Below are 11,238 nucleotides of genomic sequence, written 5' to 3' on the forward strand. Positions count from 1 at the left end.
TCTTAGACTGTGAGCACAAGGGCCATGCTCAAAGAGTGACGGAGCGGGGGACTAGACCAGTGGCATAGTGGTTAAGTTCATGCACTCCACTTTGGTGGCCCTGGGTTCACAGGTTCAGATCCCAGGCGCAGAACTACGTACCGCTTATTAAGCCATGCTGTGGCAGCATCCCACATACAAAATACAGGAAGATTGGCACAGATGTTAGCTCATGACCAATCTTCCTCACTGAAAGAAAAAAAAGAAAAGAGTGGCAGAGCAAAGAGATAAAAGGAGTGCTCAAGCATACTCAAGTGCTACATGGAGCCAAGCTGTGTTACCAGCCAGGTTGCCCACCTCCAGACTTCTGCAAGAGAGAGAAATGAACTATCTTGTTTAAGTCACTATTATTTTGGGATTTTGACCACTCACAGACAAACCTCATTCTAACTGATATATATCTATGGACATTTATGAAAACATTTAAAATATTGCTTCCTAGGCATTTTTATTAGTATAGGAAAAGTCTCATAATATAATGTTAAGTGAAAAAAATCAGGATACAAAACTATTCTTGCAATATTTTTTAATTTTGTATTGTATTAAATGTTTACATATATGCATAGAAAAACAGTAGGGTTATGGATGGGTTTTTTTCCCCTCTCTGCTTTTCTTCACCTTCCCTACCTCACTATGTACAAAAATCAGCCCAGACAAACCAAAGACTTATATGTGGAAGGCAAAACTTTAAAACTATTAGAAAAAAAATATGGAAGAATACCTTTATGACTTTAGGATAAGGAAGAATTTTTAAATAAGTCACAAAAGCACAAACAATAAAGAAAAGTAGTAGTATATTCAACAGCATTATAATTGAGAACATCTGTTCATCAAAAGATGCCAAAAAGAAAGTGAAAAAAAATCCACTGGGAAAACATATTTGCAATACATAAAACCATCAAAGGATCAATGTCCAGGATATGTTTTTTAAAATCCCAGAAATCAACATGAAACATATAAATAACCAATCTAAAAAACAGGTAAAAGATATAATCAGGCATTTCATTAATAATCATGGAAGGCACACAAAACTATTAGCAAAGTTCTTTTTTTTAGGCTTTGTGATAGATACTGGTGTTCATTTTATTGTTATTCTTTAAATAATAAGGTAATTATTAAACATATATTTGTATCTCATACACTTTTTGTAGGTATATTTTGCAATGTAAAAGAGTTTTTAAAAGGCATGACTTGAGGGAGGCTGGCCCGGTGGTGCAGCAGTTAAGTGTGCATGTTCCGCTTTGGCAGCCTGGGGTTCGCCGGTGCAGATCCTGGATGCGGACATGGCACCACTTGGCAAGCCACGCTGTGGTAGGTGTCCCACGTATAAAATAGAGGAAGATGGGAACGGATATTAGCTCAGGGCCAGTCTTGCTCAGCAAAAAAGAGGAGGATTGGTGGTAGATGTTAGCTCAGGGCTAATCTTCCTAAAAAACAAAAAAGGAAGAACTTGGGGCCAGGTGGCCGAGGGGTTAAGTGTGCGTGCTCCACTTTGGTGGCCCAGGTTTCACTGGCTCAGATCCTGGGCGCAGATATGGCACCGCTCATCAGGCCAAGCTGAGGCAGCGTACCACATAGCACAGCCAGAAGGACCTACAACTAGAATATACAACTATGTACTGGGGGAGCTTTGGGGAGAAGAAAGAAAAAAAAAAAAGACAAAGATTGGCAACAGAAGTTAACTCAGGTGCCAATCTCTAAAAAAAGAAAAAAAAGGGAACAACTTGGAACTGGTTTTTGAAAACTAAGCCACACGCCCATAGTGTGTCCTGAGAACGTAAATTTTTAGCAAATTAACAGTTAGAACTCATTTCACGGGGATCATATGCAGGTTCGGACAAATTATTCAAAGAAATCAAGGTGTTTTGTGTATTTTTGATCTCAGGGCATGACACTGAGCAGAACACTTCCAGTGTCCTTCGCAGCTGGATATGGCAATGTGACTAAATTTGGGCCAACAGGATATGAGCAGAGGTGATCTGTGCCACCTCCAGGTCTTTCCTTAAAGTTGGATACCTTTACCCTGGACATCTTCTTTCCCATTTCCCCAGACGTGGAGGGAGCCAGTATCGACCACATGGATGAAGACCACACCCAAGGAGATGGTGAAATGATAAGACGGAAAGAACCTGGGTCTCTAAGTGAAGCCTGGGCCTCAGCTCTTGTGGAGCAGGACCGCGAGGCCAGTCTTGGACCTCTTACCCTAGGTTATTTAAGTCACTATGTTCTGTGGTCTCTTTATTGCAGCAGCTTAGCCTGTACCTTGACTAATAAAGCCATTGTCATTTTTTATGTGTTCCTTGTAAACATCAATAGAGAGACATGATTCTGAAAAACGAACAGTGTGTAGGTGGTGTTATCTACAAGAAACCCAGCTGCTTCCACAGCCTGGAAGTTTCGTTTTCTCAGTGTCTAGGAGTGATTAGGCCCTGAAAGAGTGGGGCAAGTCTAAAAAGCACAAGAGACCAGAGTCGACAGCTGAATGCAAATTTGTTAGTGTACTAACAGAAATAAAACAGCAATACCCCATGGACATAATTAGCTCATGCTCTCCCCTGTGATGAAGCTACATGGAAAGCTAGATCATCAGAAGCCATTTCAGTGACATTCCAGAAATTTTTGACGTTCACATCATCAACTCATTCCCTTCCTATAGGCAGACTTACATGGAACTTAGAAGGCTGCTTCATGAGTATGAAATCAAATCAAGGAGAAACAGATGAATCAAATGTCTAGTGAATGTCCTTTCACTTTTGTGACAGGAAGTACTCAAAATCAAATGCCTAAATCTCATATGTTTATCTTCACATTAGAAATGGTGTTGCAACTGGGACCAGTAATAGGTCAAAGGCAGATGGTGAAGACTTCCTTTTCCCCTGATAACAGGGACTACCAATGTTTGCCTCTGTGACTCTTCTTTTCTTATCCTAAGGGCTGGTCCAAGAGAGTATTGCTTGTCCTTAATGAGATTTTCACCTGTTTTGGAAGAAAAGAAAAAATATCTCCCTAGATTAATAGACTTTCTGGCCACAGCTGCCTTTGTTCTGAAAATATGCTCTTTATTATTTTTTTGGTAGTAAAGCATCTTTTCTTCTGTAACATGACGGTGGCAGCAGGCTGTTGAATTTTTTCATGCCAGTGTTTTTGGTGAATCAAAAAGTTGGCAGCACTTTATCAGGTCTTCCAATTTTTTTTTTAACTGAGTAATAAAAATTAAAGGCCTGGAACTACTGTTCTATCCTCCCACAGTTGAACAGCTGCTTTTTTTGATTGACACATTCTTAAGATACGATAATAAGTGCAAACTGGTTACACTGAAATTTTCTGAACCTTCAAGCTATCCTTCGGGTGATCCATTTTTTGTTCATTTTATAGCTAAATTCTTAGATGTTTTATTTTATCTCATTTACAAGTTATCCAGGCATATCATTATAGCCCTCAAGTATTTAGAACATTCTATGAATTCACCGTCTAGGAGCATAGGAGTCAAGTCTTGTAATAATAATAAGAATAACATCTACCATTTCTTGAATGTATACTATATGCCAGGCACTATAAGTTCTTTACGTGGATTAATTCAGGTAGACCTTTCAGCAACCCTGTGAAGTAATTATAATTATCTGCATTTTAAGATGAAATGGTTAGGTCACAAAGAGGTTATTAATTTGTTCGAGATCGCATAGCTGGTAACTAGACCTGGAACTCAAAACTAGACATCTGATTCCAAAGCCCATGCTCATATTATGTCTCTCAAGAAACCAGAGGCTGCCTTCTCGTTAGGAAATTAAACCCTGGTTTCTGGTGAGACAGTAAAGCTCAGGAGATGTGGTAGGGCTTTGTTTAGTTTATTTTTCAATTTTTGTTACTTAAAAAATATGCAATGCTAAACCTAATCCACCCTATCTATAGAAATACACAAAGAACTTGCATTTTCTAGGGTAGAAAAATGAAAACACTTCTCAGTAACTCCCTCTATCATTTTTCACTCTTCTATTTGTGAACATTTTGTCACTAAAATAATTCCTGACTGCAGCTTTATCAAGAAAAGTATTTCTTAAGGAAGAAGTTTTTCCTTGTGCTGATATTAGGTTTTTTCTTTTTAATCAACAAGCTTCCTGGTTTTAACCTGCTCTGTCAATGTGACTGAGACAAGAGTAGCCCTTGTCTCTCTATTCCATTTTCTAGGATGTGGCTTTGGATTCTGTTTAAGGAGGGTCCTGCCTCTGGTTTGTGTGTGTTTCTGCCATGTTGAATCCTCCACACCTTCCTTGGCCTTCCTCCGCTGACTTCGCCTGAGTGTGCTCTATGTAACCTTTCCCAACAGGTGCCCTTTTAGAAGTCTACATCATCTGCCAATTTTCCACATACTATTTAGCCTCAGCTTTAGTACTTTGGGTCCCCCAACCACATTCTGTAATGTCATGTGCATCCAATGTCAGGGATTCCAACTCTTTAAGAAAGAAAATCACACCAAAAATTGTTCCCATTTAAGTTTTCCTCCAGCGGGTTCTGTGTATTACCTCGTGTGTCGAGGGTCCCCAAGACCACCCCCAGGTTTAGAGATCTGCTAGAAGGAATCAGAACTCAGCATATGGCAATGAGTCAATACAGCAAAAAGATGCAAAGCAAAATCAGCCAAGGTAAAAGGCACATGGGGCAAAGTCTGGAGGAAACCAAGCACAAGCTTCTAAGAATCCTCTCCCAGGACACACTTCAGTCCCCAGGAAGGAGTTGTGATAACACATGCAAAATGTTGTCTACCAGCGAAGCTCATTAGAGACTCAGTGCCCAAAGTTTTTCTTGAAGCTGATCACGTAGGCATCCTCTGCCCAGCACAACATTCTAGACTCCAGAAGGAAAGCAGATGTTCAGCATAAACCACATTGTTGTTACAAACAGTTTGAGTACAGTGAGCCGTTCTTATCAGTTTGGGTGATGGGATCCCTTCCCAAATCCCAGTTACCAGACACCGGCCAAGGGCCAACATTATAAGGAAATCTTTCAAAGACTAGCAGTTGGTCTGCTGCGTTAACTCTTTTTTGAATATCTGAGGAAGTACAAATGAAGGAGAGCTGATAGAACAGGTCTAAGGCAAAGTCCTTGAGGGAGAGTCAAGAGTTTGAGGCTGGAGTTTCCAGACACAATTGTGAAGTCCAAAGGTCTGCAGCCATAAGTGAATGAGAAAGAAAACCAAAAATGGGAAAGCAAGCAAGAATCTGATTGAAGTAAAGCCCTCTGAGGGTTTTGATCAGAGGTGGTTGATCCCAAATGCTGCTGTGTGCCTGAGGGTACCCTTCGGGGTACATGGCTGAATTAACTGTTTAAAGGTTTAGAGTCAAGACTGGCAAATGCTCTCCAGATGCCCCCACAACACGGCAAAGATACCTCAGGGAGGAAAGCCTGAGACTGGTCATTGAGGCGAATGCTTGTCTTGGAAAGCCAGTGCCATGCCAATTTTCTTGGCCTCACTTTTTCCACTGTCCCAGTTTCTTTGGTGCCAGCCAAAGTCTGATGTCTTGTAGAGACTGTGTAGTATTTGACACAGACCCACGCAACCTTTCAGAGTGCATTTGTGGCAGAAGCTGAGTTCTGTGGATAGTATTTCCGCAACATATAGCTAGCTGTTTCTACATCTGTCCATGCTTGGCAGAGCTCTGGGCATACCCTGACAGTTAGTGGTGTGAACTGGGAGTAAGGAAGGCCTCCCATGCAACTACAACCAGTTACGTGTCCCAGCAAACAAAACTTAGATCCAGGCCTTTCTGCTGTGCCAGGATGCAAACTGAGAGGGCCACTGGGGCTCTTTGAAGAGAACTCATTTGACTCATTAGGGACTCTAATAGTCCCAAATGCAACATAACTTTTTCATTAGTCAGACAAATACAAGGATACTCTTGGCCAAAAGATAAGTCAGAGACTCCCAAGGAGCTATTATTTGTTTTCCTGCCCCCTAAGCCTGCTAGAAGACAATGTCATGCACTTTAATTGTAAATCTTTCTTTTTCTCTCTATCCATCTCAGGGTGATAAGGCTATTGATGAAGACAGTTTATGTATCACCTGTGCCTGCTCACGCTTGGCACTGGACACTCAACCATGCACCTTCAAGCTGCACCTGCAACCATACACCTGCAAAATGTAGTGGAATGGTACAGACCACCCAATAGGTTCCTCTCCTACAGAACTCTTGAGAGTCCCCATACTTGTAACCCATGCTTGTAAGGCATGTCAAATCCAGGTCCAAGTCTGTTTCATATCACCCTAAACTCATGGCCAAGAATCCATGAACCAAGTACTAGAATATTTCAGATTTAGGCCATCTTCTTAATAAGGCAGTTGCCCACAATAGAGCAAACTTGACACTGTGGAATTTTTCTATAACTCCATTCAAACAGCATTTAAAATACCCACTACAATTATGGGTTTTACTCCAAGTAATTCTCATTACTCACTTCAGTTACTGCACAAGCAACCCACCTAGAAGAATTCCCTGAAGTCCAGGAGAAAATTCAGGCTTTTTGAGACCTAAATGATTGGACTCTGAAGTCTGAAATATGGCCAAACAATGATTGCTTTGTAGGTGGCACTGAAATTTTCAGCTTTACTTGCATTATGCAGTCCTTCAGGAATATCATCTTTTGCTGGGCATACTATGAAAAACAGATAAAGTAGAATGTTCAGAATTATTATTCCTTCCCTTGAGAGTACCAGTATTTAATCTAAATTGGGCTGGATCCGAGAGAGACAGAACGTCCACGGTAATTTTAAGTTGATCCTGTTATTAGCAAGGAGATGTTCTGTTGCTTATTTGTCAGGCTTTTTGTGGACTTCTTTCAGTAAACTTTACATTGTTTCTTTGCAGCCAATCATTAGTAAGAGAAAGTTAAACCTAATGAATTTCACTTTGGAATTTGTAATTATTGTACATCCATCATGACAATCATTATTCTATATTCTCTCCAAACTGACATTATTGAAGGATATAGTCCTAGTTCCCCAACGGTTGCGTTCTAAGCATAGGATAATCTAAAAAAAGACCTAGTCTATATCAAATGGGAGAGCTTCCTATCAATTATATCTCTTCAAAGGACATGTCATGATCATTATTGCCAGGCTTTACTCTGTTTATTGCTGCAGAAGAGAAATTGGTTTTCTTGTCGAATAATTTTATGAACTAGGATAATTTTGTGAAGGCAACAGTGAAAAGGCTTTCATAATAGTATTGACAAAGATTAGGATGAGACTGATGGTCATTGTTGATTGCCTGCAAGGCAGCCATGTCCATTTCCCTCTCTCCCCTTTCTAACAGTATCCTATTCAGGTACCAGTATGAATCTTCTCATGTACATCGGGGAAGCTGTCACAGCCAGCTCCAGAGAAAGGCTATTTTGAATTAAGAGTAATGCCATCTCTCTTGCTACAGTGACTGGTGCTGGAACCCAGACCTAAGCTGATCTTCACATGACATTCCTCTGGTCCCAGGGACTGATTCAGCAACAGCATATAAACCAGTTTGGGCTGATAAGAAATGAGAAGAGATGTTGTAGAATCTTCTGAGAAAGAGTTTTCCTTGTTGTTACAAGAGAATCACAGGAAGAAATACTCTTTCCTTCTCTGGACATAGAGGAGAGCGGGAGTGAAGGCAGCATTTTGCCATGAGAAAAGCCAGTGTAAGGATGAATCCAACAGAGGACTAACAGTCCAGGTGGGCTGGACAAGACTGAACCTGAAGCCTGCCCTACTCACGACTTCTATTATGTGGACCAATGAATTCCCAGTTACATAAGCCAATAAAAACGAAGTGGATCTGGTTTTCTGTTACTTTCGGGCAAAAGTATCCTAACTGAAAAGGTGAGAGTTTTAATGTTATTTCATTTTTAAAATATTTTAAAGCTTTAAAAAAATTTTTATGAGCATGTGGTAATACTCAAGCAATATAAAAGGACAATGAAAGTAAATGTCCAACTCATTTCAGACATCATCTACCTCTCCAGAGTCAATTACAGAATAAGTTTCACACATGTCCAAGTGTATGTCCTTGTTTCTATACTCAAATAGAAGCACAATATACACATTGTCTTAACATCTTGCTGTTTATACTTTGTATATCTTGGAGATCATTTCAAATCATACATATAGATTTATCTCATTCTTTTTAAAGGCTGCACTGTATTCTATTGTATGGATGTACTAAAATTTATTTAAGCAATTCTAATTTTTTGCCATTATAAATAATGACATTAACAACCTTAAATTTATATATTTAAACAAATATGTGAGTGTAAATCTAGTGATAAAGTCCTAGAAGTGGAATAGCTGGATCAAAAAGTGTATACATTTTATATTTTAACAGTTATTGCCAAAAATCAATAAAACCCCTTTAGAAGAGATTTTGGCAAACTATTAAAATATAAAATGCATACATTTTTTGACATCATAGTCAAATAGATTGTTTTGCCTTATACTCTACCAGCTACTCAAAATTATACTGTATTTTAGATTGATTAATATTTGGACCACAACTTTATTTCAGTTTTTTTTTGGTTTTCCCGGAGTTTCTAATTGCCTTTCTTTTTTTATTCCCCCTAAGAAAAGGAACATGCCTTCTTCACCATATTCAAATATCTTCCAACACTTTATTTATTCTATCTATAGCATGGAATTTATTCCTTTCTTAATACAGACATTCTTTTTGGTTCCCACTGACCTGTTTTAATTTGGGAAGACTTATTCCTAGGCCTGCAGAGCCAGCAGTCATTTGGGATTTCTGTTCTGAACAGCTTCTGTTCTGTTTTGAATCCTGGGTTATTTCCATGTTTTCTGTATTCCAGGTCATTTTCTTTCTGATTTCCTTCCCCCTTGCTTTTTTCAAGTACATCAGGTAACCTCCTACGAAAGGGAATGTTTGAATCCTTGAACATCTTTATCTTTTTCTATTGCTTACTTGACAATTGCCTCCAAGTTTCCAATCCCAGAACTTCTCTGAGGTTCTACTGAATAGATTCACTCCTATAGCCACTGCATGCCCTCCTGATTGTATCTGGGTTGTGTCTTCCTTCCCTCTGTTTAATCCATCACATGGTTCCATCTATTTTCTGACTTCCATAAATTAAAAAAAAATCTTTCATCTGTTGGTGATTTTCATCCTATTCTCTTCATTCTTGTGATTTTATTTCCTTTTTTGATTTTGTTCCTTTCCTATCATTTTAATTAATTCCAGATCAAACACATGTGTACAGTTTGCCATTCAAGTGGGAAGCCTCTCTCTAGTCCTTGTTTTTTAAAATCTCAAAATAATTGTATTGGTTGTCATCATGTACAAGAATTCGTCTGTCTACTTTTTCCATGAAAAAGTAGCTCATGGTGAGATCTAATTGCTTATATAATTATATAAAGTTGAACTATATGGGTGGGAATGAAATGTCACCTTCCAAAAATATTAGGCACTTAGCATTTCAAGATGGTTTTAAAGTATACCTTAGATGTCATAGGATTTACTTGTCTATTTATCACCAAAGCATTTAAGGAAACAACTGAATGAGTATTCCTATTAAGCATTGGTAACATCCTGAACTTTTTGTAGCTTTGATAGAATATGACTCAGGATGGAGTCATACTAGTCTGGAACTAAGCAGTTGTGAGTGGAATGAAAGTATGCATTATTCATGTTTTGTTATTACTAGCAATTCATTATAAACATATAACCTGTTAGTAGTGGTATACTAGTAAATATTTAACAGCCAACTCTTCAGGGAAAAAACTGTGTGTATATATATGTATAATGTATATATTTGTTTATTATAAATTTTAATAATATAAAGGATGTGTGGCATACAATTTAAAAATAATAATAAAATTAGAATACTTTTATTATAATTCCCATATAGCCAATGGATTATTACAGAATACATTTGTTGACTTATGCCAAACTTTTGTACCTGTAGTCAACATATGGTTGCAAGTGAACCATTATTTGACAAATGGAGTTGCATCCCAATCTGTTAACTCTTTTCCTAATAAATCTATTGTCATTAAATCTGACATATGTAGTCAATTTTTCATGACAGCTTTGCTTAACAACCAGCTTGCAAAATTCCTGGAAATTTAACAGTCAGCTCTCACAAACTGGTACAAGCCAACTCCAGCATACCACTACCTACAAACTCCACTTCTCTGACCTGGGGATCAAAGTGAGGACCTATCTATTTTTTTCAATCCAAATAATACTTCTCTGATATCATGAAAACATCTTTCTTCTCTGTAATCCGTGCTCTCTAACCATTCCCCATCTCCCACCATAAGAAATCCATACATCTTGGGGACTGGGCAGTTAGCCCTACTTAGTCACCTCCAGAAGAGAAAACTAGAAATTTGTCTGGTCAATCAAGGTGGCTTATTGTGCTAGGGTTATGCTGTTGCTGGTGTCACAGCCACATGGTGGTGCTCTTGAAACACAGGTATTGTAGCTGCCTCAGTACCCCTACACACACCCCCGCCCCAACCCTGGCTTGGCCCCAGTCATGCAAAGCTTTCTAATGGACCAGCCTACATCTCCTCTAAAAACCTAGCAGTCCCTCTACCCTTCCACACACTGTTCCTTTCAGCACAGGAAATTCCATCAATGCAAACAAACCAATGGGAATTCTGCTTGCCTAAAAGTTATATAATAGGGCCTTCCTCTTGCATCTGTCCCAGCAACTTCTACTTGTTGACCTCTGGTTTTTAAACTCTGTCATCCATATGTCACTGGGGGCCTCTCAGTCTCAGATTTAGTGATGCAGGTAAATTTTTGAATACCAGTCCAGGGCCTGGGGAAGCTCAAGCCCTTTTTTTAATAATTTATGTGTCCTTACTTATTTGTGTCTTTCTATCTTTTGCTGTCCACTGTGTCCACATGGCCTGCTAGGTTCTGTTCCACATTAGACCCCAGTGGAAAAACTCCGTTCTTTATCATGTTCCATAGGAATTCAATAAAACTCAGCGTTTTTGTGTTTGGGCAACTTCATTGAAGAGTTCTCAATTTCATATGAATATCCTAGGGAAGGACTCTAATTGGCCCAGCTTGGGTCATGTGCCTACCACTCAGCCAGTGTATGGTCAAGAGGTTGGGACACTATGACTGATCAGACCTATAACACATGCCAACTTCTATGATGGGGAGAGTATGAGTGGCAGCCCAGAACCGCATGGAGTAAGGGAAA

This window comes from Equus caballus, chromosome 4 (assembly GCF_041296265.1).
Source record: "Equus caballus isolate H_3958 breed thoroughbred chromosome 4, TB-T2T, whole genome shotgun sequence".
In the NCBI taxonomy this organism is placed as follows: domain Eukaryota; kingdom Metazoa; phylum Chordata; class Mammalia; order Perissodactyla; family Equidae; genus Equus; species Equus caballus.